Genomic DNA, 24,339 nt, shown 5'->3' with positions numbered 1-24,339 from the left:
CTAATCGATTGCTGACTTTTCTTCTAGACGTTTTGTGTTATGCTCAGGGCACTGCAAGGTCAGGCAGGGGTAAGGGTGGAGAGGAGCATATACTGACATCAGCCCCCGCTGTACCTACAGCTCAGCTCTGATCCAGCCAGAAGGTCCTACCGCAGAGGAAGTAATTCACTGGCTGACTGAATGAGAAAGTGAATTAAATACAAAATGAATGAATGAACAAACAAATGAATAAAAATAAGTAGTTAAAAGAGGATTTGCCTGGGTACTAGGAGCATCTGATCTGGATCACCTCATAACTGTTGTTGCACTTTCATACATTTCCCTGACAGTTTTCAAAAGCAAAGCCCCAATTTGCATCTCTAATTAGAAACATTTTGTGACTTGAGAGGGAAGTGGAGACTGGTCTGCATGTTATTATGTAGCACTGGGACACTAAAAATGATCAAGAAAGGAGGCCTCGGGTCTGTGCTCGGAGAGCCATCTTCAAATCCCCCCAAAAGTGGGTTCGATTGAGCCAGCATATGCAAAAGATTCACAATTTTGTATTTCAAATAAGAAACATGCTAAGGAGAAAACAAGAAGCTTTGTGGTTGAAGAGGAGCGGAGAGAAACACACAATCGCTCCTAGTCTGTCATTTCCCCCACAGAGCAGTAAATAAGAGCTTTGATACATAAAAGCAGTTATCAAACAGTAACAAATTAGTTCTTCACCATCTGTGATCCATGAGAGGGGGTGACAGTTTTAGTGCAAAATTTTAAAATATGAAATCAACTATTTATGAACCGGGTTCAGAGCCTCCACGTCTACCCGGCCTCTTAAAGCAGAACCACAAGAAAGCGCTGAGGTTTTCAACTAACAAAAGCCAGCAGTTGTGGCTCCTCTCTTTAAAATATGCTAATTACCGCCTGACATTTGTAAACAAGATGTTTCCTTCCATACTACAGCTCACTATGCTTTCATATTTGTGCATCACTTTAAAGAACCAGCTTCACACAAGAGTCTGGTGATTACAGAGCCTCCAGGCAAAGGAAGTCCACCCTCCCTTGCTACCTTGGTCTGGATCTTGTCCAGACACCTATCAGCCGAATTCTCTGCTACCCAAAGCCTTGCCCTTGAGCTCTCCTGAAACACAGCTGGGACCTCCCACCTTCAGCTTCAGTCTCGTGCAAGGCACCCATCAGCTCTGCACAACGTTGTGGTGGTGTTAAGCTGGGCCTGATTCCAGGCAGCCCCAGGAGCTTTGGACTGAGCAACCATCTCAAGTGCTTCATTCTCAGGGTCAGGGAGTCACTTCATCACACAACTGTCCCTACCACCTACCTGCATGTTGGGGGGAGAAATCAAAGGACGCCAGATGCTGGTCTTTATTCCAGCTTGGACTCCCAGTGCTGCCTCTGGTCCCTAATCCTACCATTCCCGAGGGGGTAAAAGGGTCCATTCGAGAGAGGGGTTTGCAAATCCTCAAAGTAGTCAGTGATTCCTACTTTGGGAAGTGGGTATACAGTTCAGAAATGAAAGCAAATGGTTCTCCAGAAACAGAGGAGAAAAACCCACCCCTGTAATGTTAGATTTAACTTCTCTTGGCCATAATTCCTCAATGAATTATTGTAGATTTTCCATGTATATCCCTGCTTCTATGTTTTCTTCTCCTCTTTCTTCTTCTTTGTTCTCCCCCCCCCCAAGTAGGAGGGAGAACGGAAATAAGTAAATAAACAACTTACTCTATTTGCAATTTACTATAATGTTATAGTAAAACAATGACTGGTTTGCAGTTAGAAAGAGAGATGTGTTCAAATCTCATCCTGGTGTCACAGCTCAGCATGTGAGTCAGGCAACTCACATCCACGTTGTGTGCCTCTGTTCTCTTGCCTATTAAATGGGAACAATTCCAAACAGATGAACTAAGGGAACATGTATGAGGGTGCTTCTTACCTGTCTTGTGCAATGAGAAGCCTACAATCATGTGGGCAGGTGACTCCACGTCTCTGAAGTTCGAGGGAGATCCTGTAAATGGGAACCCTGTGCAAACTGCAGAGTGCTATATAAGCAAAAGTCAGCACTCCGGGCTCTGCCAGTAATTCACAGCAGAAGCTTAACCATAACATCGAGGGGTCCGTATCTGACAACTGCTAAGGCCCCTTCCAGCTTCATTGACCAATGGGCCCAACTGCACAAAGGTGGGGATTTTTAAGATTCCTGAAAAGGCTCTATGACACTCGGACTTGAAGACTTGCAATGGCGCACACTTTGCCCACGGATCAGCCAGGTATTGACTGCACTACTCCTCCTGCCCTGCCTGGGCTTCACACAGGGGCGATCACAAGAGCCCTGGTTTTCAGTAACTCTATCTGGAAACTGGCTGTGTGTTTATAAATCCAGCACAGAGTGTACTTAGATTCTTCAGCTCTGAAATTAAAGGGTATCTCTGTTATTTATTTACAGTATTTATTTTGTACTGCCATAATTCAAACCAAAACAAACTCCAACCCCAGAAACAATAGTCTGATGAATTTTTAAAGAAACTTTCCAAAATAAATCTATTTTTTTGGCTTGCGTGAAGCAGGGGAAGTTTCCACCCCTAAGGAAGAGCTTTGCTTTGTTTGTTTGCTTTGTGAATGCTAGAAGGCATTCGGTAAGTCATTACACAAGGGGTCCCGCTGTCTCAGAGGAGATGGCACTGGCGTCTAAATATGTAGGGAAGTCATCGTACTCAGAGTTATTATTTTGTGGCACTATAAATGTGCCGGGCACCAGGTTAGACACAACTTAAAAAATGTAATGCTAATGTCATTATCTCTATTTTACAGCTCTAAGAACTGAGTTCAGAGAAATTTTATGGCTTGGACAAAATCGGACCATGATGGAAGGAAGCTCGAACCAAAACAGTTCCCCTGTTAGCCCGTGTCTTTTTCATGTGACTCAAGCGCACTGCCCCTCTTGCACACAGCTGCTGAAATCTGCATTGTTGTTGCTTTTTTTTTTTTTCCCCTAACGTGTTTTCTAGTGAATATTTTCAGGAAGTCCCAGAAGACATTCAGATCCCTCCCCAGGAAGGCTGTCCTTTTCCCAGGAAATTCTTGCCCACAATCTTGCCTGTCTTCAATATGTTTCTCAGTTCATATGGTGTTCAAGTCAGCCCTCGGCATGCCATATGCACCTGTGAAAATTCACTTAATAGAAATATATAAACAATTACTGCATGTAAGGGAACTACTTTAACGGTAATTCCAAATAAAATCCCCAACAGAAACGTCCCCACAGAACCATCAGAAATGCGGCTGCATGGACAAGACAAGTGAAGAAATGAACAGGAGAAACAGGATTCAAATATAAACTCACGGCTTCGTGAAAACCCAGCAGAATCAAATTCTCACTTCGCCACTAATTCCTCTTCACTTTGCTCCTGTGGTTACTAAAACATAATTTATTGAAAAATGTGTTTCTGTGTTGCTTCCTTCGCCAGAAAAAGAAGTCGTCCTTGACGCTTCCTCATCCCTCCTCCCAGCTTTAACCACACAGCAGCCCTGCGCACCCTGCCTCCTGCACAGGTCACCACCCTGGCCGGGCCACTGGAACTCCATGCAGCCAACGGACTGGGCTCTGCCTCTAGTCCAGCACAATCACGATTCCACCAGGGGTGAGAACGAGGCTTCTAAGATGCGTCTGACTGTGATGCCCCTTCAGGAAACCCTTCGATGGCCTCCCCTTGCGCCAAGGTACCTGAGCATTCATGAAGAGGGCCCCAGGCTGTTCCTGACTTTGGCCCCACTTCCTTATAGGTTTCCCCTCTCACTATACTCCCAACGCCACATTCACAGTCTAACTTTTAGCCACATGGTCTTTCCTTCTCTCCTTCCTTCCTTCTTTTTGAGCAAATGCACCTCTCGACTCCTCCTTCAGCCTGAGCTGGCATTCTTCCGTTGCTGAGCCTGCTGCTATTCACCTTCCAGGCTCTGAACTGGGCGCTTCTCTGGGTGGCCTTCCCTCCACCCTCTCCAGGCTTGGTTCGAAGTCTGTGCTGGGAGCACCCGCTGCACAGCGTTCCTTCCTCTTATGTCTCAGTTAACTGCTTGTCTTCCTCATGATCCAGAAACTCCATAAGAGCAGGTTCTGCGTCCTTCTCACACTTGTAGTTCCAGTGCCCAAACCAGCAGTTAGAGCACAATGGGGACTCAATCACCGTTTCTTAGAGGAACGAATGAGTTTCGAATACACCGACACATTACTAACAATCGGATATGCTATCCAACATGAAGTTAGAGCACCAGCCTCCCCAGAAGAATTTTGGTGCAGCTACAGCCAGAACCTGTCTCTTCCTACTCCTCATTTAATACTCCTGTAAAGGCAGGTTCAAGAAATGAGCGTGGTGTATAGGGCTGAGTCTCAGCAATGTCATAATGAGCCAAGTGACCTTCATCAGACAATGATGTTCTTGAAGCTCAGTTTTCTCATCTCTAAAATGGGGGTAACAATACCTGTCTTTTCTCTCAAGGACATTGCGGAGATCTAACCTGATAATGTGAAAATGCATTGAAAACCCCAAAAGCGCTCAAAAAAATAAACAGTATCTCACTGGGAAGGAAGGGAGGAAGGGAGAGAGGGAGGGAGGGAGGAAGAAAGACAGAAGAATATCAGCAACCTTGACTCTATGAAATAAAAGCTAACCCTTACTGAGTGCTTACCACATGCCAGGGACTGCTCTGTGTCCTACCCACTTATTCCTACCAACACTCTAGGCTTAATGAGTGGTCTTCTATGCTTACAGCGGTGTGGAGGATGAAAACCGATAGTAAGACCCTCTGTCTTCATTCAGCAACACCTACTTGTTGGTGTCTACTATGTGACAGCATAGAAAGTACCCAGCAAACACCCTATACTAGGTCGCCATGTTGAACAAGCTGCCATGTTGAACAGTAGGGCACCACTATGGTGACGCAGTCTGTGTGCTAGCTGCCCAGGGCTGCCATAATAAATTACCACAAGATGGGTGGCTTAAAACAACAAAAATCTATTCTCTCATGGTCCTGGCGGCCAGAAGTCTGAAATAAGTGTGTGGGCAGAGTTGGTTCCTTCTTGGGAACTCAGAGAGTGTGCTCCTTGCCTCTTCTACGATCTGACAGCTGCCAGAATCCTGGTGTCCCTTGGCTTTCAATCTCTGACTCCATCTTCATGCAGCACTCTCTTCTCTCTCTATTTCTGTTTTTACTTCTCATAAGGACACCAGTCATTAAAGCCCACTCTAATCCAGGATGACCTCATTTTAACTAGATGTAATTAGTTAAAAGTTAAAAGTTAAAATTGGTGCAAAGACACCAACTCCAAATAAGATCACTGCTATGAACTAAAATATGTCCTCCCAAAATTCAAATTTTGAAGCCAAAACCACCTGCATGACTGACTATATTTGGAGATCAGGCCTTGAGGAAGTAATTAAAGTTAAATTCGGTCTTAAGAATAGGGTCCTAATCTGATAGGACTCAAGTCCTTATAAAAAGAGAATGAGATACCAGAGCTCGCTCTCTCTTTCCACCCTGTGAGGACACAGTGAGGGAGGGGCCGTCTGCAAGCCAGGAACAGAGCCCTCACAGAGCCCCCACAGAGCCCGATCATGCTGGCACCTTGATCTTGGACTTCGGCCTCCAGAATGGTAAGAAAATAAATTTCTACTTTAATCCACCTAGTCTATGGTATGTGACGGCAGCCTGAGTGGACTAAAAAAATCACACTGCAGATTCTGGGCAGACATGAATTTAGGGGGACACTGTTCACTTCAGTACAGTCAGTAAACCCCATTAGCTTTATCCCTTCCAAGAGCAAGGAAGAGAAGACTATACGTTACTTACAAAGATCATTACTGATATTTGGAATGGAAAGTCGCATTTATGTGAAAAAGTACTTCACAAGGACTCCTTTCTAGTAATGCAAAACAAATGAGGAATCCCTGTGATATTGAGAATAATGGCCATTCTTATTATAGTTTAGCTGGGGGGGGGCATACATTTGCTGTAGAAATGTTTGTCTTTCGTGTGTTTGCGGTTTTGCTGGTTTGGAAATAATATTTTTGTGGCCGTCCTAGTTCTGCTCTGCACATGCATTCATCACCCCACTCTCGCATGGGCCTATGGCACAGAAAGTGCAGACAACATAGCCCAATTTGTCTAAATACCAACTCTGGGCCTCACTCACCACAGTGCTCACTGCGCTGGGAGAACACAGCTGTATAACCTTATCAACGCCGGCCGAAGGAGGGCCCGCCAGTTCAGTGCTGACCCAGAGCTCGTATCTGCCTTGGCACATGCTGGTGCGCATCTGGAATGAACAGGTTGATGAGGGAATCTGAGGGGCTGGAGGATGGAAGGTAGAGAGTTTCGGTATTTCTGACCTCTGCATAAATTCAAAACATGTAGCCAACTTTCCTATGCCAGAGAATTTGAAGAGTATTTTTCCCCCCTCTGGAATCTTCTGCTCCTATGGGACTATGAGTCCCACAGTTTGTTGTTGTTGTTGTCTGGTTTTTTAGGCACAGGATTTGGAAAATCATTACCTAGTGATTTCCTCCAGGGGGGAAATGGTGCCCCTTTCTCACATCCCAACTCCCATTCATCTGCAAATAACAGAACCAATGCAGAGGTCACAAGTCTATAAAGGCCTGTTTTCCTTCCTGGAGGAGCTGAATACTGGGGCAGGGGAACACTGAGATAATTTAATTAAGGAGTCATTTCTAATAAATAATGTTTAACAAAGCACGTGAATAACACAGAAGATCATTTCTCATTAGAAATGCAGCCATCCAGTCATTGGGGGTTAAGGGAACACTTGCTATGTGCCGGGTACTGTGTGCTCTGAGGGAAAAAGACTGGAGCCATGACTCCAGCCCTAAAGGAACCCATCACGGGGGGCAGGGCAGGGGAGACACACAGCTTCACTTCTTTCTAGCAATACAGCAATAGGATCTGGGGCAATTCACACTTGAGGCCTTGGTTTTCTTATCCATATACTGGAGACAGCAATGACAACACCTTTAGTATCAACTGTCATAAGCTTTCAATAGACTGAAATGAGGGTAACAGAACGGTTCTTGGCTGGGCGTCTGAGGAGGAACCTTACCACACAATGACATCCCTCAATGCCATGTTACAGGCAAAGCCACACACACCCCAGAGCAGGGAGAGTTTCAGGGAGGAGGTGCGATGCAGGCGAGCGCAGCACCACGGGAAGCTCTGCCCGGACGTGCATGTCTGGGAACCGGCCTCACGCAGACCCACTGGCTCACAGCCTCAGAAGCCCTGTGCTCTCACACTTCCAGAATGGACTGGAGAGCATCTGGAGCCCTGCATTTAAACCCTTTGGGCTGCTTGAGTATTTTACCATGAGCATGTTTTGCTTTGACATTACCTTTGAATAAAGAGGACGTTCTAGCTACTGTCTCGAGGTCACTGTCCAGCTCAGATGTGTTCTACAGCCTTTGTCAGTGCTGTTTAGCCCCCAGCTCGACTCCACGGGGCACGGGGGGTGCCGGGGTGGAAGGGGAAGAGCCATGTGATAGGAGCCTACAGACAAGCTTCTTCCCCCCTGGGCTCTGTCTTCAGCGTGCATGCCGTCGCAGGCTGGGGAACAGAAGGCTTGTTTTCCAGGAGCGCATCAGCCAAGAAAAAGAAGGACAGGAAACTGTGGAAGGCCTCAGGGTGTGCAGTGTCCATTTCCGCACAGCACGTGCTGCCCATCCAGGTGCGTCTCACCTCTCAACGGGGCCCCAGACTTGGGCCTCCTTGGTCAGGGGCTGCAGTAATCGGGGCCGACAGGTTGCCCAGAACTCAGGGTAGCCCGCCAACCCAGGCAGAGCTGACATGGTTTACCTCCCAGAGTCTCGAGCCTCTGCCTCTGAAACTGGGGCCACTTTTGGGACGACCCCAAGCTCACTCACGGCAGGGTTTGCCCTGGGCCAGGGGCCTCAGAGTGAGGGGGTCCCTGCGTGTGAGCCTGCACCAGCCAGTTCCTCCCCAGCAAGGCGCAGACTTCCTCTGAGGGTCTGGGAGGCATGCTGTCCAAGAAGCCATGGAGAAGGGGCCTGCCTGTCCCTACCCCCAGACCGGCCACACAGGCTTTTCTAGGGGAAATCCAAATTTGTCATTTCTACCTTTTCGCTTCTTGTGAAGCTCTTGAGTGGAAAAGAAAGGGCAAAACTTGTAGGTGTGCAAGCCCATGTCATAGAACAAATGATGAGAGGCTTTCCCTTGATTGTGGAGAAAAGAGGGGCTGGAGAGAACGAGGTCTTGGGCCCAGCCTGGCCCTGCCATGAACTTTCTGTGTATTTGGGGAAATCATCTAACCTTTGAGGGCATATTTCCCCATGCACTAAATGAAAAAGTCACCTCGAGTCCATTCAGGTAATGGAATAGTATTCAGCACTGAAATGAAATGAGCTACAAGGCACGAAAAGACCCTAAATGCATAGTCCTAAGTGCAAGAGGTCAATCCGAAAAGGCTTCATCCTGAATGATTCCAACTACATGACATTCTAGAAAAGGCCAAACTGTGGAGAGATGTAACGATCAGTGGTGACCAGGGGTTAGGCATTGGAAGGGATGAGAAGGCAGAGCACAGAGGAGTTTTAGGGCAATGAAAATACCCTGCGTGAATCACAATGCTGGATACATCTCATTACCCATGTGTCCAAACCCACAGAATGGACAACACCAAAAGTGAACCCTCATGTCAACTATGGACTCTGGGTGCTTATGAGGTGCACAATGTAGGATCTGCAGTTGTCGTAAATATCCCCCTCTGGTCAGCAACGTTGGAGAGATCATGCGTGTTGCGGGGGCAGGGAATAGATGGGAAATCTCCATCTTCCTCTCAATTCTGCTGTAAACCTAAAACTACTCTTAAAAAACAAAGTCTTTTTTTAAAAAAAAGTCACTCTGATGATGTCTAACACAGCTTCAGCTGTAATTTCTGCTGTTCTCATCCTCCAAAAGGGGCCACTATTTCCAAAGAAGCCTATTGGGTGATCCGTGCATTTCTCTACAATTGTCTTCCTGGGGCTTTAACCAAGAGACTCTAATATGTAAATGCTCCCTTTTTTTGTCATCCAACAGACATGCTTATCTGATTCCACTCTAATTGCAACTATGAAGAGCCATAGCAAGTTAATTATACTCAGTTTCTGCCTCAAAAATACCTGATAGGGTTTCAAATGCAAAATTACAAAGAGTTCAGACGTCAACACGGCCAAACCATATGTCCTGCATTACCAGCCTGTGCTCTGCAGATCTACTCAGTGATCGGGTTTTTAAAAATTGATTGCAGTTTTTGTGGACTGCAGTTAAATCTGCAGATTACATAAAATTGGGATGTTTTGTATTTAGTTGCTAAGGAAAGTTCCCCTTAACTGAATAAAGTAATTGCAAACAGATCTTTCTGTTCTCTTTCGAAGATTATTCGTGTTACTGTAACTTCATTCAGTCTTAAGCCCCGAGCAGGAATAACATGGTACAGATAATACTATTTACTTGCAAAATGAACTTTCAGCCCAATAACCAAGACTCTGAAGGTAAAAATCATATGGCATACAGTTTTCTTAGCCTGAAACTGGGAAAACCTTCAGCAAGTACAGCAAAATACCAAAATGCAGCTGCTGTCATTAATTCACATGAGCGCGCATCCTTCACTCCGCATTGGTTTAATTTTTTTGTAACGCTAATGGCAAAGCCAGAGGAGACCCACTCTGTTTCTTCAAACCCCTCTGCACCCAACTTATATTTCTTATAACAACTTATATTTACAAAATACATTACATATATAATGTATCCAACTTATGTTTCTTACGTCTTTTAGAGCATGTAACATAACCATTCGGAGCAGGAAGTCGCAAAATCAAAATAATAATTCCTCTTCAATTATTAACTAAACTAACTCCTCAGTGGATATGGGGTTCTTCAGCCTTTGGCTGCCGTTCTTATTTACATGTTTCTTCAGCCCCTGCAGTGGTCTTATTCTCACCTGCGCGCCCTGCTCCACTGCACTGATGTATATGAAAGGATATGGCCTCTTCTGCAAGTGTAAAAAGAGATACGGCCCCATCACTCATTTGGAAAGACGAGTGCAGACACTCAGACATGGGAATCGTGTCCCTCCATTCTTCCCATCCCAAATCTTTATAGAACTAAATATAGGAGGATCTTCCATCCACTGCCTCCAAAAGTCCATGCTTTCCCTCACTTTGCCTTCAACTCTCCCACTTCATTTCAAAGAATCCGACTTCTATATCATCTCCTACCTCGTGCCCCCACGCCCCCATGCTGCTCCTTCCTATTTTGTTCTACCACCTTTCGTTCCTCCCTCTTTATTCCAGCCATATAAAATTCTGCCTTTATCCAAACCCATCAAGAGTCACACTTCAATCCTGAAGGGTTGCCTCAACGTGTGGTCACTTCCACCCCACTGTCTGCCCACTCTACCTTCCAGGGAGGATCCCCTCTATTCAGTGCATGCACTCCGCTTTCACGGGTGGGCCCAGGGCATCTACCTTAAGTCATCAACTGTGTCTTCTCAGATCATTCCTATCAGAGTTTCTTCCTTCCTTCCCTCCCGCTCTCCTTCCCTCCCTCCCTTCTTCCCTCCATCCCTCGTCCCTCCCTCCCTCTGGACGAGGGGGAGCAGCCTGGCTGTAGAGGTGGGCAAAGGTGCAGAAGGAAGGCCACAACAGAGGCACCCATGACTAGAGTCCCGTCAGTCCGGCAACCTCATGCCCTAAAACAAGATTCCGACAAGGATGGCACTGAAGTTCTGTGTCCAGCGACTCCCAGACACGTTATCAGCTGCATTTCCAGTTGTCTGAGCATCAGTGTACATTAATGTTGAAACCACATCAGTAGATCCCTGGCTCCTTGCCATTTAACTGCATTTAACCAACAGGAGTCCTCTAGCGTCCCTGTACTGCTCACTTCAGTTACTCCAGGTACACCAACAGGACTTTCCTCAAGGGGTACGCGGTGGATTTTTCAACACTGCGTATTCCACCGACTAGCCAGGGAAATAAGCTGGTCCCGTCATGTGTCACGTACCAAGAGGTGAGAGCTGCCTTTGTCCCTCAACTGTCTTTCCACATTTTGCATGTTCTTTCATTGCTGGTGAGCAAAGAGGCACAGGGGTCAGTCTGTCCCCCTCAAAGCCAACTGCCCCTTTGCTGGCCTTGTGGTTTGGACACACCATGTAATCTCTTTGAGATTCTGTGCCATCATCTGTAAGATGGAACCCTAAGAGTGCTGGCCTCACAGTGACCAGAGGCCAGCACGAGTTCATTCATGGGCAGTCTTACAACTGTGCTTGACAGTGAGAAAGTGTTCAATCAACATAATCTGTTATTTTTTTTTATTAAGACAAATAATGTAGATTTATTTTTTTAAGACTAAAATGTTTCATATTAACTTGTCTGACTTTATGGGCAAGAAGCTGTCACAAAGTCTAAATGATACAATGTCAGTGCTCGGGGACACTCTGGCCCCGTCTCCATGAGGACTGGGTTGCAGGAGCATTTTGTGCAAGATTTGGGTTTGATCCATTCCTTCCCTGACTCCATCGCACTCCCAAGACTCCTGCCTGGGACAATGTGGGACCCATTCCATTGTGGTACCTGTGTGCTTTTTTCTCCCAATACCAACCTACTCTCTGACACCAACTGGACGTCTGACATTTCAATTCTATTCTGACACTAACCCAGAATCAGCACGGACTTCACAGGTTAGGGACTCAGTCCCACAAGACTGTCCCACTCCAGACTCCAGATGAGAGTGAGGGGCTCAGGCTACTCACACTTCTGCCTGGCCAACTACAAATCCGGCGGTTCCCACGACCCCCTCCTCGAGTTCTGTAATTTCCTAGAACGAGTTGCAGACCTGAGGAAAGCACTTCACTTAGGTTAACCAGTCTGTTACAACAAATGCAACTCTGGAACAGCTGAGTGGAAGAGACACACAGAGCAAGGCGTGGGGGCTGGGGTGCAAGGCAGAGAGCTTCCATGCCCTCTCTGGGCACATAATCCTCCCAGAACCTAGATGTATTCACCAACCCAGAAACTCCCCAAACCCATCGTCTAGGGATTTTTACGAGGCTTCAGTACAGAGGCATGTTTGATTAAATGCACCGGTCACTGGTGGTGGAACTTAACCTCCAGCCTTCACCCTCATGGAGATGCAGGGTGGTGCTGAGAGATCTAATCCTTAATCCCAGGGTTGTCTGGGGGGTGACCAGCCCCCTAGCCTCAGGCTACTTAGCTCTCCATCATCCACCTGGGAGTCATCTCCTTAACATACAAAAGTTGCTAAGTTGCAAGTTTTAGGAGCTCTAGAACAAATATGTGTTTTTGATTATGGGGCAGTACCCCAACCCCAAAGCCGTGGCCTGAGTGGCAGGGTGGAGAAGGGCACATTTCTGGCTCTGCCCTGGGGGAGTTGAGCCACCTTGGGCAGAGACCTACCTTCACAGGTTTGTTTCCTCCTGTGCCAAACGAGGAGCTGAATTCAACCATAACAAGAAAGACCCAACCTTCCCTCCCCAAGTACCTCCCACGTGCAGACACCACGCCGTTATGCAAGAACCATTTCTAGTCCTCTCAACAACACAGCCATGTGGCTGTAGCTCTCTCAACTTAGGAGGTAAAGGAAAAGAAGTTCGAGGAGGTGAGGGACCACAGTCAAGGTCATTCGGCTAGTAAGCGGGCTTCGAACCCTGCCAGCAAAGACTTTGTCTCCGCCATACCCGCGATTCACTCACAAACCTTCCAACTTGGAAACGACGTCAACTTTGGCAATTGCCATTTGAGGAGCACTCACACATCTCCCACCGGGAGCCCTCTTCACGCTGCTTCCCAGGCAAACTCTGGCAAGGATAATCTCTCACCAGCTCTCCTAGAGTCTGTCCTCATTCGGATCTCCTCCCAAAACTCTCCATCCACCACAACTGAATAAATAACAGCAAGAACTGGTTTTTGCCTACCTTCCCCTCAGGCAGAAGAGGATTCTGGGCCATGCCGACCTCCTGCAGACAAGCACGTTGCTTGGATGTGTGATGCGTTCAACCCTTCATGCGATCCACCTGTGGGCTGAGCCCCAGGGCTACGTGGGCAGTGGATTCTGGTCACAGAAGACCTCGGTCTCTCTCTGGCCGGTGCGTATTTTACCGTGTGCAGCCTTTGGAGTTGCAGGCCATCCGTTTGCTCCGGGCCCTGCAAACATCCACTTCATCAGCTCTTTCATCTGCTGAGTTTTCTGAAGCATTTCCTCATTCAAAATCCAGTGGAGGCCTCTTAGTCCTTTCTAAATGCCGTCACTGAACACCTACCAGGACTCCCTCCCCACACGGACTCAAGCCCCACCAAGCAGAGGCCACATTACCAAAGGCCCCTTTCCTCACTTTGTCTTCTCACACCATGTCCTGGGCCTGTTCTATACATAGGAGCTTCTCCCTGTCTCCTAAGCCCTTCACAAATGTTCAGATGTTCAGGGATAAAAGTGAAATGTTTCTTCAGAATGTCCTAGAAGAGCTGGAGGTCACAAACCCTGAAATCCCCTCATGCCTCCTTGACCATTTCTAAGCTGATATGGGAGGGAATGGAGATTGTTGCCACATCAGGAGCAAACACCTGTCTGATCTAGAAGCCGGCATGATTATTTGAAAAGGAAGTGTAAGTGTAGATACGCCAGGGAGTCACAGCCCGAGCAACTGGTCATAATAGTCAGCTGGAGCTTCCTGCCAACGCTCCCCTCTCAGGACAGCATGTGATTCCTAGAATGTCTGATCCATCCATGTCGACAACCAACCCAGGTTAGTTCACTGCTCTCCACCGTTCCCTCTGTCCCAGCCGTCCTGCGGGTGCTGCCAGAGCCCAGCACTCACACCCACAGTCAGCACTAAGGGCCCCAGGCTGAAGGCCACAATTACTTTGCTTTGGTCCAGATGACAGACCACATTCTTGTCTACACTTGCTGACATGAATCCACATAGCTTTACTTAGGATATTTTTATGCCACTAAATCACTTTTTTTTCCTCTGATCCTGAAAAGATTTAAAGCAAATTTATCAAAAAGACATAGTCAAATGAGAATAAAGTGAATAAACAGGAGCCCATTATGCCATTCAGCGTCACCTCTATGATACTGAATGTGAGAAGTGGCTTTTTAAATTTATTGCCTACTCGGTTAAACAATTCTGTCTACTCAGATTGGCTGTTTCCTTTTTTCTGGTGCTGTATACCATGTGAAATTAGGTGTTTTGCTTTCTTTTTCCAAGCTGGCTGCAAAGAAGCATAGAACTAATGCCAATGTTTTTTGGAGCAACTACACCAGCACCACTGAGCACCCAGTACCTCTCTCCTCTTTGCTATGTCTGACTTGATTAAAGGACAAGTTTACTGCATGTAGAAACAGTATTATGGGGCATGTGGGTGGCTTAGGCAGTGAAGCCTCTGCCTTTGGCTCGGGTTATGATCTCAGGGTCCTGAGATCGATCCCCACATCAGGCTCCCTGCTCAGCAGAGAGCCTGCTTCTCCCTCTCCTTCTGACCCTACCCCTACCCCTACCCCTGTTTGTGCTCTCTCTCTCTCAAATAAGAAGAAATAAAATCTTTAAGAAAAAAAAGAGTAACAGTATTATGAGTGCTTTAGGGAGCATATAACAAAATAACTGACCAACGAAGACACCTGATTATTTCACGGGAAAACAGACTGAAAAAAGCTGGTACCGGGGTTGGTTCTGGGCTCACCAAACTTGCCTGGAACACAGGTCCTTCCTCCTTCCTGCTCTTCAGTCCCGGTGGTGCCCGGGGCAGAGCCTTTCCCCAAAGTCACCAGACAGAGTGCTTCCTGTATTCCATGGGCCAAAATCAGGACACAGGAGGGGAATCACTGAAAAAGAGAGAGGGAGAAAGGACTGTGTTACTCCTAAGCCCCTGGGCTGAGGAATCTCCCACCTACAGGATAAGAAGGTAAGAGGGATAATAGTATCATTAAAATGTAGCTAGCACTTCGGAGCTAGAATTACAAGCATCTGCATTCATCAATTCGTTTAATGCTTTTAACAACTCCCTGAGATTGTGAACCCCAATTCAGGGACTGGGAAGCAGGCACGGACAGGTGAGAGCGTGGGCCCAAGGTCCCGCCGCTGAGCCTGCACATGCTGTGCCCACGACCACTGTGTGTCTGGCTTCTGCACCCTGAGCTTTCCTAAAAACGTTCATCCTCACAGTGGGGCTTCTCAGAGGTGATACAAGACAGAATTTGAGATTGCAAGACCCTAAAAGGTCCCAGTGGCTACTTCAATTAATAGGAAGATGAGCTTTTGGAGCTGACTTGACCGAGTGATCATACAATCCCCGTGTTGTGTAGTGTAGAGCAGAAAACTCCCCCAGACACAGAAGCAAATTGCACATGACCAGTAAACTGACCGAGGTAGGATAAGAACCCACGTTCCCATCCACTAAGTAATTAAGCTAAATATATTTCACTAATAAACTTCCCTCCCTCTGACCGTCCTGAAGCTTTCATTCCACGCCTCCCCCCCAACCCTGCTGTGCTCTAAGTGGACGACACATGGTGCACTGTGCATGACAGCAGGTGCTGGGGTGCCTTCTGAGGTGGGTACCTGCGGACAACTACACTGGGGATCGCCTGGTGCCGTCAGCTCAGGCCTGGCCTGCAATGGGCCAGCACACAGGACGCATGCTCACTGCGGCAGCACAGCAAAGCCCCAAACCCAACACACTGACTAAAGGCATCATCAGGTCTACTCTGTGCTCATCACAGCCCATCTGAAGCCCCATTTCTGAGGCATAAAATGGGATTAATATAGCCCACAAGAACTGCAAATAAATGAGATTATTTGTGTGCAAGCATTTTCTTTCACTATAGAGTAAGTCACAAATTCAGTTTTGTTCTTATTTATCTTATTCTCACATAGATCTAGGCTTTGGAAAACTGTAAGTATGTTCTAAATCAACTTACAGATAGTTGGACTTCACTAATCAAAATGCACTGAAACACAGTCAAATGCTCTGGACTGGCAGCCCTTCACCCATGACAGCGGCAATGAAGAGAAGTCAAGGCTGATACCAGGGCCTTCGGTTTGCACTGGACTCGTGGCAGCAGATGTCATCCTGCCCACATCTGTGACAATGTAGTAGAATCTGGGAAGTGCGCCATAAGGCTCTCTGGGAAGGCAGGCTGCCCCCTCCATGGAAGCTTTCCCTGGGAACAAATGTAGGGCCTGCTTTCAATTGCATCATCCTACCAACTTCGTGTAGAATCTTATTCTAGTAGCAACAGCAAAGCTAGCTAGAAGCAAGAAAGCATTGCAACAGAAAAAAGCAGTACATGCCCAGTCCCAACAGCGATGGTAACTGTAGACAGAATTAATGGAGAACCATGTGCCAGCACGGGGCTCGGTGCGATATTGAATGACTTCTTCTGACAGGGGACAACATGGACAGCTCCCTGCCCCTTGACATTTTCTCTAGACCACCGAAATATAACTCCATTCATTCATTCAGTACTTCATTCAAACAATTCGTTTTGAAGGTGTATTACATGTTGGGTACCATGTGCAATGCCCCCAAAGCTAAAAATGAAGCTAAAATAGGAGACCTTCTTACCAGTCTCTTCAGAAGATTAGGAAGCATGTTATGGTAGAAAGAGCTCTAGACATAAATCTGGAGGTGCTGTTTCTATTTCTGGCTCTGCCAACAGTGGTGTGGCCTCTTGCAGAGCAAAGCCCTTCTCTGAGCCTCCAATCCTGCATCTTTAAAATAACGGTACTTGAACTCTTCTCTGCACTCCCAGTACTGACCTCCTCTGGGACAAGCCCCTGAAAAGAGGTTTGGTTTGGGGCTCCACAAAAGAAATCCTACTGCAGGGACGGGCGTGCCGCAGGAAAGGAGACGCTTCTGCTGCTGCTGCTGGTGGTGACAATGAAGATATTCCCACTTCATGTGCCAAACAGGCTTGTCACAGATAAGCATAGTGTGAGCCAGCATCTCCGCAGACTTCTGGCTCCTGTCCATCAGGCTCAGAAGGAACTCGGCGACTGGGGAGAACAACTCATGACTCAAAATCAGATCCTGCTGCTAACCCGGCAAGACCTCCATCCAAAGGCAAGAGTGCAGTCAGAAGATGCTGGGCCTCGTCATAATCAATGGGGACAAGATTTCCACTTTCTTTCCAGCCCTTGAGTCAGCAAACCTTCCATGGAGTCAACGCTGCCTAGTATTTAAGTGTTTCCTCATCTGCAAGCATCAGCATATGTCACTTAGACCCACTGCCATGTGAATGTGCACACACACACACACTCATGCATGCACACATACACACTTGTGCACTCACACACATGCATGCAGGCACACATACTTATGCATGCACATACCCACATATGCACATGCACACAGCCATGCATGTAACACACTCATGCATGTGCACACACAAACACAATTATATTACATGTAACACATTCATGTCATGTAACACACTCATACATGTCCACACACAAACACAATTATTGAACAATGTTAGCTGTTGCAATTCTGGTGACTAAGAAAAAAAGACTTAAGATTTACCTCTTGCTTTCCTTAGGCTCAATTCTTCACTATAGTGAAACAAATAGTTAGCTTGGGTACTAGGGATTTTCGCTATAACTGTTAAATATCTCAGAGTTAGAATATCCTGTATCTCTCAGTCTGAAGAAGAGCCCTAAATATTGACGGACCTATACTGAAAGCACTTGACTTTTAAAATCTATTTATACACCTAACTGTACAGGCCACTGATGTTAAAACATACTAAGGGATGTTAGCCCCTTGAGTGATTATATTTTCATACATTTTCATGTTGTTAAAACTTAAAAGCTAGGTCTGGTCAACCCGCTAGATTCCTGCTACTAGTTACCAAACTGGAAAATGATGGGTACATAAACCAAACCTCAACCAAACATAAATCTCTGTCTGTGACAAGCTCCAACTGTCTCTTGAAGGCCACAAGTCCACATTTGTACTGAAATGGCACATCGACAACTTGCTGGGTGTGGTTTTAGATGGCTCAGGTTGTATCATTCTTTTAGGAGAAACCACGCTCACTACACAGTGCTGTAATCATGACTCTGAAGAGCAAGAAGACCGTGAGTTGAGTCCCGGCTACCAGGCAGAGTGCACAGAGGGTGGCAAGTTTTGGCGGGGCTGGGTCAGGTGTGCGAGGAAGGGGATGGGGACATGGGACAGCAAGGTCATGGCAAGGGCAGCGATGGCTCCTGGCTATGAGCGCTCACTGCACTGGGCCACTATTCTTCTCATTTCATCGTCCCAGCAGCCTTAGAAAATAGGTGTTGTCAGCATTCCCATTTCATAGGTGAGAATTTTGAGGCCTATATGAACCAAAGCACTTTCCCAAAGACAGGTGTAAAAAGCAGAGCAGACCCATGACTCCAGACTGGCCTCAAACACCCACTGCCCTGCTCCAAGGATGCCTGCAATTCCTGCAGCAAGCCACAGAGCTTCATGCCTCCAGCCAGGTTATGGTTTGTGCTGCTTTCCCTGACCACAGCACCGGGGCCCTCTTCTCACCAGCCTTCTAAGCCCAGACCAGATACACCCCACCCACGTCTCTGATTTTGCTTGATCTGCCCCCTCATTTCTGTTTCCATGCAATCTTGTAGGAACTTGATCATTTGGCCCATAGGGCCGACAGAATTGAGTGTCAATGGAACAAAGTCAGAATGTGATGCTAGTATCAAGGAAGGGAGGGCTTGCTACACCATGGTAAGCAATTTCTTGTCTAGTTGCTATGGACTAAATGTTGTATACCCCCCAAATTCATATATTGATGTGATGGTAAGATGAGAAAAAGACACTAGAGTTTCTCTCTCTGCCATGTAAGGACACAGCGAGGAGGCAACTGCATATAAGCCAGGAGGAGGGCTCTCACCAAGAACCAAATCTGCTGACACCTTGACCTTAGACGTCCAGCCTCCAGATCTGTGAGAGATAACTGTCTGCTGATTAAGCCCCCCCTCCGTCGTACTTTACTGTAGCAGCCCAAGCCAACTAAAACAGTAGTCAGTGAGAGCGTGAGATGGATTTTAAAGCAGGTAGTATCATGGTAAGATTATACTGACAGACAGATATTCCTAATTTTAAAAGAGAAAACCATACTTCTTAATACCATTCATTTATGTAACTGTAGGCATCAATACATGTTTTCTGTAAAGAGCCAGGGAGTAAATATTTTAGGCTTGGCAGGAGATAGACAGTTACTGTCTTGTGGGCTGTAGGCCACGGTTTGCTGACCTCAATATAATAGAGTACATTTTCCGAAAGAAACCTATAATTTCTCAAAGACTTGCTTTTGTTTGCTGGGTAGACATCCAAATAATTATTCTTTATGTGAAATTTATTTAGATGTCACTTTATTGCAAATATGATTAATTAGTACACACATGGATCAAGTCTTTGTTGCGGATTATTGTAGCATCCTGTGCAGGTGATACACCAAAAAATAACCCATTACTGTTAAAAAAAAAAAAAAAGAAAATAGAGCAATGCTTGTGCATTAAGAGTCTCTCAAATGCCAAATGTGCCATGTCAGGGGTCCCTCAGCTCCGAAGGGACTCCAGCCCCGTTCTGGAAGTCACCGGCCCGGCCCGTTATCAGAGCCTCGCAACACTTTCATTTTATAAAAAGAAACAAGAGGAAAAAAAGATCCCACATGGGAAATGTTGCAGCCACAAGAATGCGGTTGCCTTTTTCTCGGTTACCTTGTATCTAAAAGTAGGTACTGCTGTTGGACCCGCTTCAAAAACTTCTCATCGCCCATGAAGATCTCAGCACCCCTGCTCAGACCTACGCCCCTGACAAACAACCACCTATATTTTCAGCAACTGTTGCTGTTTTTCTTGCCTTGCGTCAAAGAACCACTTTCTCATCTGTGAATGTGATAAACCTGCTAGAAAAGGGGACCGATTTTTATTTCCCACTTTAAGGCATTTTAACTTTATTGATCTATGTATCCCTCCCAACAACTGTACAAGGCGGTCAATCTTCCCCCAAATGTACGGATCATGAATTTGAGCCCCAGAGACCCTGAAGGTCACACATCTCCTGTGACGGCTGAGCACAGATCTGAATCCGGAGCATGTGCTCCAGCACCTGCATCCTTTTCACCATGCCGGGTCCTTTCTCTCCTCTACTTCATACACTTCTCACAGCTCTCCTCTCCAGCTCAACACAGCCCACTACCTCCAACAGGCAGAACCACAAATTGTCAGAATTTCCCTCCTTCCCACCCCCTCTGGCAAAGCACCCTGAGCATGAGGGGGGCCAAGGAAGGGGGCCAGGGAAGAGTCCTCCAGTGGCTGCCCTCCAAAGCGCACAGCAGAGCTGGGACACGGCGAGGCCGTAGAGGCTGGGGGTGAGCCAGGGAGGCGAGGCAGCTGAAATAGATGAGGCAGTCCACCACCTATGTCAACAGAGCAGGGCGCCGGCCGGTGGAGCCCTGGGGCCCAGGGAGCCTTGGGATCCGAGCCTGCCCACAGAGCCGCCAAGTCTAGACTCCAGATGTGCACTCACTATTACCAGGCCAAGTCAGATCCATCGGGCGGGTAAATATTCCTACCAGATGACAGCGGGCTCCATTACAACAGTGATGACAAAGGACAAAAATAGGAACAGAGTAAATACTGGGCACTGCTGTTCCTTGGGGGAGGTAAACACACACACACACACACACACACACACACACACACAAGCACACATATACTCCCACCCACCAACAGGCACGCACACACACTCCCACACATACATGCATGCCCACACACACTCACATGCATTCATATACACTCCCAACACTCACATGCATCCCCACATGATCCCACACACTCACATGGATGCACACACACACTCACATGCACTCCTACACACTCACTTGTACGCCCACATACTCCCGCACACTCACATAACATGCACATACCCACACATGCACACATCATGCATACACACACACATTCTCCACATACTTTTTCAGGATGCTATTATGTCAGTAGGCCATAGGCATCCTTATATTTTCTTGCTTACGTGGAAATAGTTCCAAGATGAACTGAAGACGATTTAAGTCAATTAGACACTTAAAATGAGTTGAAACTGGCTGCATAGAGAGGACACACACAATCTACCTTCTGATTTTTAACCTTTGGAGAGACTGAGAGCTGAGAAAAAGACAGAAAGCAAATTTTTTTACAAAAAGTTTTTAGAATCCAGGGCAATGAAGTATCAATTTACTTTGAGAGATGGCAGTTTTACAGTTTCTTTAGAGCATCAGAATAGTCCTGCATCACAAAAATCTAAAAATAGGTCTGCCCTCCAGATTTGCTCAGCCCAAGTGTTCCTCTGTCTCCCACATCCACCGTGTCACCTCCATTACAGCCAGTCCCAATGACGTCATATGCTAATTTCAAAAATGTGACTTTTTACGTCTGCCTTGAGCAACTGGAGAGAAAGAACATAGGCTTTCAATAATTCCAGAGTTGTAATATCTCTTTGCTTAAAATATATTGGCACCTGGTAGGAGGTAAGGTTTCACTTCCTTGTGAAATTACAGCCTCCCATATGTCAGACACAGCAGCTGAAAGTGAATGAAATGCTAGAATTTTTTATGAACTCCCCCACTCAATCCACTCCCCCACTGAATGCTGGAGGCATTCAGGTAATATTACCGTCACTTCCACTTTTTTGTTCCTTTACTGCTTGAGAGGATAGGATTTTACCTGGGGAGGGAAGAGCAGACCTCAAACTGGAGTTTAAATCAGACCCTTTATTTCCGCTTATCAATTACTATTTTCCAGACACCCTATAATCTTCATGGCAGCCCCAAGAAATATTTTATAGAATAAATAATTTCCGTAGAAGCACAGAGATGGTCTATGACAGAGCCGGGACTGGAACCCATCCTACCTGATTCTGGATGGAAATGGAATATATCCTGGGAAAAGGATCAGAGTGGAATGAGGGGGTCAAGTGATACTGACCACTCCATCTCCTGGCTAAAAATGGCATACTGTTTCATTTCTAAAACATAAACTCACATAATTCAGTGAATTCATAACTAAACATGAAGTATTCCTCTTCATTCATTTTCAGATCAAAATTGAAATTTGCCTCCCAGATTTGCTTGAATGAAAAATTTGCAATACATGGAACTTCAGCTAACAGCAAACAAAACAAATAGCAGCTGGTAGATTCAGTATGGTCCTATGGTTGTAGGTCCTCTGACCATGGCCCGTTAAATAATGGCTTAAAGTTAATAGAAGTACCTATCTTAAATATGTATCAATGTATCTGAGTTTTTATATTGTCTTGGGGTTATTACAATACAGTCTCAATTACTATTATATCACATTATAGTCTCTTAAAGTCAATTATTTATATTTTATTATTTTATATTAATAGATACAAATTATAGCACAATTTATGCATGCCCACACAATCCCACATATTCACTTATTATTTCTTAAATTTCCCATTATTTAGATACTTGGAGAAATGGAGCACATGCTTCCCACTTATTTATGAAGGAGAACCTGTGAGGCACCCAGACAGGTGAGCAAGAAGTAGGCAGTCTCCAGGCGGTCCTGTCTTTGGCCGTTTTCTCTCTGCTTTCTGGTCATCAGCGATCCCATTCTCTCATAAAGTCAGCCCCCTCTGCTGTGGATCGAATGTCTGCTCTTGCGCCTTTGGCTCTCAGGATGCAGAGTTGCTCCTGGCTGTATCCCAGACGCTCCACCCTGGGAAGGCTGGCCAGACCCTGACCTTCCTTCTTAATGCCACAGCCTCTCCTCTTGGTCACCAAGACGTGAAATGTTGGAGCTCTTGCTGACTTCCTCTTCTACCCCACACACTGCCTCCCATCTGTCACGGGCCTGGGTCCACCTGTTCTCCCTAGGCCACGGCTCTGGCTCACACTCTGGCCATTCTCCTGAGGGCTGCCCTGCATGTTTTCTACCTGTCCTGCTCTTTCCCTGCTTCCCAACATTCCCTTCACTTCATATGCTTCTAGAACGGGCTTTCCATTGTTCCTGCAAAGGAAATCCCTTAGAACACACAGGTTTTTGTTTGTTTGTTTTTTGCATAAGGTCTTATGATTTTTTTTCTGTCTTTTTTAAAATTAGGATATGTTAGTCACCATACAGGACATCATTAGTTTTTGATGTAGTATTCCATGATTCATTGTTTGCGTATACACCCAGTGCCCCATGCAATACGTGCCTTCCTTAATACTGTTCACTGGGCTAACCCATCCTCCCACCCCCAAACTGAGGGTTTTAGAACACACAGCTTTAGGCTTCCTATCTCTAGCCCCCTACATGTCCTGTCCCCGTGCTCATGCACAACCCCAGGCCCTCTGTGCTGCCTTGTATGTGTGGTTTTGCCTGCCCAGGGACTTGGTTATTATTGTTCCCTGTACCTGTAATGCCCTCCCTCTCCTGCGCTTTGGTCACTTTTCATGCCTTAGGGAACATTTGTGTGTGTGTGTGTGTGTGTGTGTGTGCGTGTGTGTGCGTGTGCGTGTACGGAAGATTACAGTTATAGTCTCACTTTGTGTGGAAGCACTTCTCAGTTACCTTGGACACAGTTTTACTTGTATCCTGGTGTTATCTGATTAATATCTGTTTCCCTCGCCATGTCATACACTTCACAAGGCAGGGCCCTCATGATTGTGCTGACCATTGTGGCTACAACTCCTAGCACATATTCTAACACATAATAAATGCTGGTAAATATAGCAGAAGGAAGGACGAAAGAGGAGAGGAAGAGGAGGGAGGAGTACTGCATAACAGATTGCCACAGACACGGTGATCTCAAACAGCACAGACACATCCACTATAGTTTCCTTGCGAGTCTGGCGCACTTTAACTGGTCCCCTGCTCAGAGTGTCATGGGATGGAAGCCCCGGGCTCAGCCAGCTTTATCCTCATGTGGAGACTGATGAGGGAAAGCTTGCTTTCCTGCTAGCTGTCAGCCTGGGGACAAAGGCCAAGTCACGTCCTTGCCAGGCGACCCCACCTACAGGACCTCACGGGTTTCCCACATCTCTGACTTCAGGGAGAACCACATTAAGGCCTTTAAAGAGATGACCTGATCAAGTTGGCCTACCTAGGTAAGCTCCATTTTGAACTACAAGTCTCCTGGTCAGGAATCTATCATGGGAGTGATTAGTAATCATCACCTACACAGATTCTGCCAGTAGTGGGGGGAAGGCATTGTCTGGACGTGCAGGGGTTCTGGGGTCATCTTGAAACTCTGCTGACCC

General features: G+C 46.5%; 1 long non-coding RNA gene across 1 annotated transcript in view; it reads right to left on the bottom strand.

Annotated features, from left to right (window-relative positions):
- Positions 1-24,339, bottom strand: part of LOC103657500 — a 193,702-nt gene that overhangs the window by 153,685 nt on the left and 15,678 nt on the right. The window contains exons 2-3 of the long non-coding RNA XR_005832736.1: positions 14,763-14,904; positions 12,998-13,226 (exon numbers count right to left, since the gene is read on the bottom strand). This is a non-coding gene — a long non-coding RNA (uncharacterized LOC103657500). The remainder of the gene's footprint in view (positions 1-12,997; positions 13,227-14,762; positions 14,905-24,339) is intronic.

This window comes from Ursus maritimus, unplaced genomic scaffold (assembly GCF_017311325.1).
Source record: "Ursus maritimus isolate PB19 unplaced genomic scaffold, ASM1731132v1 scaffold_6, whole genome shotgun sequence".
NCBI classification, from domain to species: domain Eukaryota; kingdom Metazoa; phylum Chordata; class Mammalia; order Carnivora; family Ursidae; genus Ursus; species Ursus maritimus.
Note: the sequence above shows the minus strand (reverse complement) of the source record. Positions and strands in the feature narration are given on the sequence as shown.